Genomic DNA, 9,205 nt, shown 5'->3' on the forward strand with positions numbered 1-9,205 from the left:
TGCCATGTATTGTTTCCTTTTTTAAAGCTACTTGCTCATTTTTTTTTCTTTTTTCTCCCTTTGGTTTTGCTCTTTTGAGGCCTTGGTAAACATGCACCTATACTGCATGTTCATATATATATATATATATATATATATTTTGCTGTCATTGCTAAGTAGCGTGTGGCCTGCCTTTATATGAGCTGGACAGTGTATGTGAACTTGAAATGGGCCAGATGCTATTGCGTCGGGAGGGCGGTGAAATTGCCCTGTGACGTCTCCCCCGTCTCTGCTCCTTCTCCCCCTCTGCCTCCCTGTGTGCTGTGTTTTGGTGTCCTGTGCTCGGTGTTTTGAGCTGTGTGCCTCATGTGCTCTCCCCCCGTCTGCTCTCTCACACACACTCCCAGGTCCTCCACGGTCGTCGCTGTATTCTGGGCGGCTGACGGTCTGGGCTGACGTAGCGTACATGTACCTACCGTATCATACGTGTACGTTATGGTAAGCTCAGACCAATGAAAGGAAGCATCCGGCGCTCAATCAGAGGGAGTATCCGGCACCCAATCAGAGGGACGGCTGTAACGTCACGTGCCGACGTTAGCTGCTGGTCTGTGATTGGCTGGCGGCTGCTTCCTGTGATTGGGCGGAGCTTACCGTAATGTACGGGACGCTGCATGTAGGGTACAGCAGCGGAGAGAGACCGGCGGTTGGGCGGAATCCAGCGCGGAGCCACAGAGCACCGATGAGTGTGTGTGTTCTGGCGGGTCTGCCAGTGGCATGGGGTTATTTGGTGGTGGATCCAGCGGCGACCCCAGGGGCGGCTCTGGCAGCGGTGGCGTCTCTGGCGGTGTGTCTGGCTGTGCTTGCAGCAGCGTTTGAAGTGGCGGGTGCAGCCAGGGTGTCCTGTGCCATCTTGGGGCACTCATGTGCTTCCTGCCGGGCACGGCCGCGGTGCCTTATGGGATTCGTGCACCGCGCGAACTGCCAATTATGTAAGTAGATAGCCTCCCATTGCTTAGTGTTCTTGATTGTCTCTGTGGCCACACTCTCCTCCGTAGTGTAAAAACATGGCAGCAGCGCAAGTGCGTATGCTCGCTGGGTTATGTCGTCATCTTTGCATCTGTGTCAGTGATGGTGCATCGGAGACCAGAGCTGTGGAGTCAAAGTCGGAGTCAATTTTGGTGGAGTCGGTATAAAAAGGACCGACTCAGACTCCAAAAATATATAATAAATTGGGTACGGTAGTTCAATGCAATATTTTCAAATTATTATGTTCTACATATCTTGATTGTTACAATAATGATTAAAAGGCTTATGTTCACATGATGCTAGAATAAATGTATCACCTAAACATCAGCAATGTAGGAAGGAGTCAGAGTCATGGAGTCGGAGTCAGTGCTTTGGCTTACCGACTCCACAGCCCTGGAGACGGCCAGGCAAGTGGCGCTGCTGCAGTTGTGGGCGCCTTTCCCAGAATTTCACGCAGTATCCTAGATGCCAAATTGCAGCATCGGTATCCAGGATCGTGCATCTTCCTAACAATAATGCATGTTGCAGCAGCCTCCAAGATGCATTATCAGTAGGAATAGATATATTCAGATGCTGAATATGGAGAAATATTTTCTATTAACCCTACCCCACCACTATACCAGAGAAGCAAACAAAACCATCTCAAACTTTTATTTAAAACATTTTATTTACTGGAAAAAGTAATGAGGCAGAGGGCAAAAACATTTAGTACAAAAAAGAAATAAATTCATATATGTACTTTTGTAAAAACAAAGGAAAGAAATTCTGCATGAATGAGCCTTGTCATTTATTCATAACTCTGTCAATCCAGCACAAATGCCATCCAGACAGGACATCCACATTTGGAAATCTCAAGCCCCTTTATTTGCCAAGAAACATCTAAAGGAGTTATTGAAGTCTCCAACGCTTGGTTACCTAAATAGAAAAAAATAAATAATATAATAAATATATATTAGATGGTGGCCCGATTCTAACGCATCGGGTATTCTAGAATATGTATGTAGGCTGCTGGGGTGTATATAGAGGCTGCTGAGCTGTATATAGAGGCTGCTGGGGTGTATATAGAGGTTGCTGGGGTGTATATAGAGGCTGCTGGGCTGTATATAGAGGCTGCTGGGGTGTATATAGAGGCTGCTGGGCTGTATATATAGAGGCTGCTGGGCTGTATATAGAGGCTGCTGGGCTGTATATATAGAGGCTGCTGGGCTATATATAGAGGCTGCTGGGCTATATATAGAGGCTGCTGGGCTGTATATAGAGGCTGCTGGGCTGTATATAGAGGCTGCTGGGGTGTATATAGAGGCTGCTGAGCTGTATATAGAGGCTGCTGGGGTGTATATATAGAGGCTGCTGGGCTGTATATAGAAGCTGCTGGGGTGTATATAGAGGCTGCTGGGGTGTATATAGAGGTTGCTGGGGTGTATATAGAGGCTGCTGGGCTGTATATAGAGGCTGCTGGGGTGTATATAGAGGCTGCTGGGCTGTATATATAGAGGCTGCTGGGCTGTATATAGAGGCTGCTGGGCTGTATATATAGAGGCTGCTGGGCTATATATAGAGGCTGCTGGGCTATATATAGAGGCTGCTGGGCTGTATATAGAGGCTGCTGGGCTGTATATAGAGGCTGCTGGGGTGTATATAGAGGCTGCTGAGCTGTATATAGAGGCTGCTGGGGTGTATATATAGAGGCTGCTGGGCTGTATATAGAAGCTGCTGGGGTGTATATAGAGGCTGCTGGGCTGTATATAGAGGCTGCTGGGCTGTATATAGAGGCTGCTGGGCTGTATATAGAGGCTGCTGGGCTGTATATAGAGGCTGCTGGGCTGTATATAGAGGCTGCTGGGCTGTATATAGAGGCTGCTGGGCTGTATATAGAGGCTGCTGGGCTGTATATAGAGGCTGCTGGGCTGTATATAGAGGCTGCTGGGGTGTATATAGAGGCTGCTGGGCTGTATATAGAGGCTGCTGAGCTGTATATAGAGGTTGCTGGGGTGTATATATAGAGGCTGCTGGGCTGTACATAGAGGTTGCTGGGGTGTATATATAGAGGCTGCTGGGCTGTATATAGAGGCTGCTGGGCTGTATATAGAGGTTGCTGGGGTGTATATATAGAGGCTGCTGGGCTGTATATAGAGGTTGCTGGGGTGTATATATAGAGGCTGCTGGGCTGTATATAGAGGCTGCTGGGCTGTATATAGAGGCTGCTGAGCTGTATATAGAGGTTGCTGGGGTGTATATATAGAGGCTGCTGGGCTGTACATAGAGGTTGCTGGGGTGTATATATAGAGGCTGCTGGGCTGTATATAGAGGCGGCTGCTGGGCTGTATATAGAGGCTGCTGGGCTGTATATAGAGGCTGCTGGGCTGTATATAGAGGCTGCTGGGCTGTATATAGAGGCTGCTGGGCTGTATATAGAGGCTGCTGGGCTGTATATAGAGGCTGCTGGGCTGTATATAGAGGCTGCTGGGCTGTATATAGAGGCTGCTGGGCTGTATATAGAGGCTGCTGGGCTGTATATAGAGGCTGCTGGGCTGTATATAGAGGCTGCTGGGCTGTATATAGAGGCTGCTGGGCTGTATATAGAGGCTGCTGCTGGGGTCTATATAGAGGCTGCTGCAGTATATATAGAGGCTGCTGGGGTGTATATAGAGGCTGCTGGGCTGTATATAGAGGCTGCTGGGGTGTATATAGAGGCTGCTGGGGTGTATATAGAGGCTGCTGGGCTGTATATAGAGGCTGCTGAGCTGTATATAGAGGCTGCTGAGCTGTATATAGAGGCTGCTGGGGTGTATATAGAGGCTGCTGGGGTGTATATAGAGGCTGCTGGGGTGTATATAGAGGCTGCTGGGGTGTATATAGAGGCTGCTGAGCTATATATAGAGGCTGCTGGGGTGTATATATAGAGGCTGCTGGGCTGTATATAGAAGCTGCTGGGGTGTATATAGAGGCTGCTGGGCTGTATATAGAGGCTGCTGAGGTGTATATATAGAGGCTGCTGGGCTGTACATAGAGGCTGCTGGGGTGTATATAGAGGTTGCTGGGGTGTATATAGAGGCTGCTGGGGTGTATATAGAGGTTGCTGGGGTGTATATATAGAGGCTGCTGGGCTGTATATAGAGGCTGCTGGGCTGTATATAGAGGCTGCTGAGCTGTATATAGAGGCTGCTGAGCTGTATATAGAGGTTGCTGGGGTGTATATATAGAGGCTGCTGGGCTGTATATAGAGGTTGCTGGGGTGTATATATAGAGGCTGCTGGGCTGTATATAGAGGCTGCTGGGCTGTATATAGAGGCTGCTGGGCTGTATATAGAGGCTGCTGAGCTGTATATAGAGGTTGCTGGGGTGTATATATAGAGGTTGCTGGGGTGTATATATAGAGGCTGCTGGGCTGTATATAGAGGTTGCTGGGCTGTATATAGAGGCTGCTGGGCTGTATATAGAGGCTGCTGGGCTGTATATAGAGGCTGCTGGGCTGTATATAGAGGCTGCTGGGCTGTATATAGAGGCTGCTGGGCTGTATATAGAGGCTGTTGCTGGGGTCTATATAGAGGCTGTTGCTGGGGTCTATATAGAGGCTGTTGCTGGGGTCTATATAGAGGCTGCTGGGCTGTATATAGAGGCTGCTGCTGGGCTGTATATAGAGGCTGCTGCTGGGCTGTATATAGAGGCTGCTGCTGGGCTGTATATAGAGGCTGCTGCTGCTGGGCTGTATATAGAGGCTGCTGCTGCTGGGCTGTATATAGAGGCTGCTGCTGCTGGGCTGTATATAGAGGCTGCTGCTGCTGGGCTGTATATAGAGGCTGCTGCTGCTGGGCTGTATATAGAGGCTGCTGCTGCTGGGCTGTATATAGAGGCTGCTGCTGCTGGGGTGTATATAGAGGCTGCTGCTGCTGGGCTGTATATAGAGGCTGCTGCTGCTGGGGTGTATATAGAGGCTGCTGCTGCTGGGCTGTATATAGAGGCTGCTGCTGGTGTGTATATAGAGGCTGCTGGGCTGTATATAGAGGCTGCTGGGGTGTATATAGAGGCTGCTGCTGCTGGGCTGTATATAGAGGCTGCTGCTGCTGGGCTGTATATAGAGGCTGCTGCTGCTGGGCTGTATATAGAGGCTGCTGCTGGTGTGTATATAGAGGCTGCTGGGCTGTATATAGAGGCTGCTGGGCTGTATATAGAGGCTGCTGGGGTGTATATAGAGGCTGCTGGGCTGTATATAGAGGCTGCTGCTGCTGGGGTGTACTGACCAGAAAATGTGACTGCCTCAGCCAATCACAGGCCATAGTTAACCGGATTTACCCAAAGTCCATTTTCCCTAAACTGGGTAAATCCAGTTAATTTGTAGCATATAGCGCAGGCGGTAACCGAAGTCCATTCTTCCCCAATCCGGTGAACATCTGCACTATATGATACTACTTAACCGCATTTACTCAAAATTAAGGGAGTTTGTCATTTTTTAGACACTGGGTCACTGCCCCCCTGTGCTGGATCTGTCCCCACAGTGTTCGCTTTTTGCCCTACATCCCACATGCTTGCTCTCACCACCACCAGCAGCCGCGTCCCAGCTGGCCCGACACCACCACCAGCAGCCGCGTCCCAGCTGGCCAGGGGGGAAGACACCACCACCAGCAGCCGCGTCCCAGCTGGCCAGAGGGGATGACACCACCACCAGCAGCCGCGTCCCAGCGAGCCAGGGGGGACGACACCACCATCAGCAGCCGCGTCCCAGCTGGTCAGGGAGGGGGGGGGGGGGGGACACACCACCACCAGCAGTCGTGTCCCAGCTGGTCAGGGAGGGGGAGGGGGGGGGGGGGGGGGGACACCGCCACCAGCAGTCGTGTCCCAGCTGGCCAGGGAGGGGGGGGGGGGGGAACCCACCTCCAGATGTCGCGTCCCAGCTGGCCAGGGGGGGGGGAGTGGGGGGGGGGGGGGGGGGACACCTCCACCAGCAGCCGCGTCCCAGCGGGCCAGGGGGGACAACACCACCACCAGCAGCCGCGTCCCAGGGGGGACGACACCACCACCAGCAGCCGCGTCCCAGCTGGCCAGAGGGGATGACACCACCACCAGCAGCCGCGTCCCAGCGAGCCAGGGGGGACGACACCACCATCAGCAGCCGCGTCCCAGCTGGTCAGGGAGGGAGGGGGGGGACACACACCACCACCAGCAGTCGTGTCCCAGCTGGTCAGGGAGGGGGGGGGGGGGGGACGGGACACCACCACCAGCAGTCGTGTCCCAGCTGGCCAGGGAGGGGGGGGGGAACCCACCTCCAGATGTCGCGTCCCAGCTGGCCAGGGGGGGGGGAGTGGGGGGGGGGGACACCTCCACCAGCAGCCGCGTCCCAGCGGGCCAGGGGGGACAACACCACCACCAGCAGCCGCGTCCCAGGGGGGACGACACCACCACCAGCAGCCGCGTCCCAGCCGGCCAGGGGGGAGACAGTCTCTGCTGGCTCACGCCATACACATACACATATATACTCAAACCAAGAAAGAAGAGGGTAGCCGGGTTGCGTTATACTACTTAACCGGAATTACTCAAAATGAAGGGACTTTGTCGTTTTTTAGACCCTGGGTCACTCCCACTGTCAGAGGTGCGGGCATCCAGGTGTCCGGAATAGGGGGTGCGGGCATCCAGGTGTCCGGAGTGGGGTCAATAAACTTTGGGTACATCCGGTTAACATCTGTACCATGTTCTGCTAAGTAACGGGATTAGGGTGAATAAACTTTGGGTACATCTGGTTAACATCTGTACCATGTTCTGCTAAGTAACGGGATTAGGGTGAATAAACTTTGGGTACATCCGGTTAACATCTGCACCATGTTCTGCTAAGTAACCGGATTTACTCAAAATGAAGGGACTTTGCCATTTTTTAGACCCTGGGTCACTCCCACTGTCAGAGGTGCAGGCATTCAGGTGTCTGTCCCCGGTCGTCAGGGGGGGCGACACCACCACCAGCAGCCGCGTCCCAGCTGGCCAGGCGAGACGACACCATCACCAGCAGCCGCATCCCAGCTGGCCAGGGGGGACACTACCACCAGCAGCCGCGTCCCAGCTGGCCAGGGGGGACACCACAACCAGCAGCCAGTCCCAGCTGGCCAGGGGGGACACCACCACCAGCAGCCGCGTCCCAGCTGGCCAGGGGGGACGACACCACCACCAGCAGCCGCGTCCCAGCTGGACAGCGGGGACGACACCGCCACCAGCAGCCGCGTCCCAGCTGGCAAGGCGGGACGACACCACCACCAGCAGCCGCGTCCCAGCTGGCCAGGCGAGACGACACCATCACCAGCAGCCGCATCCCAGCTGGCCAGGCGGGACAACATCACCACCAGCAGCAGCATCCCAGCTGGCCAATGGGGACATCACCAGCAGCCGCGTCCCAGCTGATCAGGTGGGACGACACCTCCACCAGCAGCCGCGTCCCAGCTAGCTAGGCGGGACGATACCACCACCAGCAGCCGCGTCCCAGCTGGCCAGGCGGGACAACATCACCACCAGCAGCCGCATCCCAGCTGGCCAATGGGGACATCACCAGCAGCCGCGTCCCAGCTGGTCAGGTGGGACGACACCTCCACCAGCAGCCGCCTCCCAGCTGGCCAGGCGGGACGACAACACCACCACCAGCCGCGTCCCAGCTGGCCAGGGGGTGCGACACCACCACCAGCAGCCAAGTCCCAGCTGGCCAGGGGGGGGGAGGGAAGACACCACCACCAGCAGCCGCGTCCCAGCTGGCCAGGGGGGACACCACCACCAGCAGCCGCGTCCCAGCTGGCCAGGAGGGACGACACCACCACCAGCAACCGCGTCCCAGCTGGCCAGGGGGGACGACACCACCACCAGCAGCCGCGTCCCAGCTGGACAGCGGGGACGACACCACCACCAGCAGCCGCGTCCCAGCAGGCCAGGCGGGACGACACCACCACCAGCAGCCGCGTCCCAGCTGGACAGCGGGGACGACACCACCACCAGCAGCCGCGTCCCAGCAGGCTAGGCGGGACGATACCACCACCAGCAGCCGCGTCGCAGCTGGCCAGGCGGGACAACATCACCACCAGCAGCCGCATCCCAGCGGGCCAGGGGGGGGCGACACCACAACCAGCAGCCGCATCCCAGCTGGCCAGGGGGGACGACGACACCACCACCAGCAGCCCCGTCCCAGCGGGCCAGGGGGGGGCGACACCACAACCAGCAGCCGCATCCCAGCTGGCCAGGGGGGACGACACCACCACCAGCAGTCGCGTCCCAGTTGGCCAGGGGGGACGGCACCACCACCAGCAGCCGCGTCCCAGCTGGCCAGAGGGGACGACACCACCACCAGCAGCCGCGTCCCAGCTGGCCAGTCGGGACGACACCACCACCAGCAGCCGCATCCCAGCTGGCCAGGGGGGACATCACCAGCAGCCGCGTCCCAGCTGGTCAGGTGGGACGACACCTCCACTAGCAGCCGCGTCCCAGCTGGCTAGGCGGGACGATACCACCACCAGCAGCCGCGTCCCAGGTCGCCAGGGGGGAGACACCACCACCAGCAGCCAAGTCCCAGCTGGTCAGGGGGGACGACACCACCACCAGCAGCCGAGTCCCAGCTGGCCAGGGGGGACGACACCACCACCAGCAGCCGAGTCCCAGCTGGCCAGGGGGGACGACACCACCACCAGCAGCCGCGTCCCAGCTGGCTAGGGGGGAGACGGCCTCTGCTGGCTCACGCCATACACATACACACATATACATATATACTCAAACCAAGTTAGAAGAGGATAGCCGGGTTGCGTTATCATGGAGGCTGGAGGCTGCCGCGTCTCCACAATGCTTCGTTATCTAACTGAAGAAAAAAAAAAGGGAAATTAATTTGACATAATATAAATATATAATGATACAATATATACATATAAGACCACCAGCAGCCGCGTCCTAGCTGGCCAGGGGGGACGACACCACCACCAGCAGCCGCGTCCCAGCTGGCCAGGGGGGACGACACCACCACCAGCAGCCGCGTCCCAGCTGGCCAGGGGGGACGACACCACCACCAGCAGCCGCGTCCCAGCTGGCCAGGGGGGACGACACCACCACCAGCAGCCGCGTCCCAGCGGCCCAGGGGGGACGAAACCACCACCAGCAGCCGCGTCCCAGGTGGCCAGGGGTGACACCACCACCAGCAGACGCGTCCCAGCTGGCCAGGGGGGACACCACCACCAGCAGACGCGTC

At 56.4% G+C, this 9,205-nt stretch overlaps 1 long non-coding RNA gene across 1 annotated transcript; it reads right to left on the minus strand.

Annotated features, from left to right (window-relative positions):
• Positions 1-1,653: 1,653 nt before the first annotated feature.
• On the minus strand, positions 1,654-8,787 carry LOC141257968 (uncharacterized). The gene is made up of 2 exons (XR_012318148.1): positions 8,743-8,787; positions 1,654-1,920 (listed from the first exon to the last, which is right to left on the minus strand). It is a non-coding gene; the product is annotated as an uncharacterized lncRNA (long non-coding RNA).
• Positions 8,788-9,205: the final 418 nt, after the last annotated feature.

This window comes from Phyllobates terribilis, unplaced genomic scaffold, assembly GCF_046119375.1.
Source record: "Phyllobates terribilis strain yellow unplaced genomic scaffold, ASM4611937v1 Scaffold_3__8_contigs__length_932513732, whole genome shotgun sequence".
NCBI classification, from domain to species: Eukaryota; Metazoa; Chordata; class Amphibia; order Anura; family Dendrobatidae; genus Phyllobates; species Phyllobates terribilis.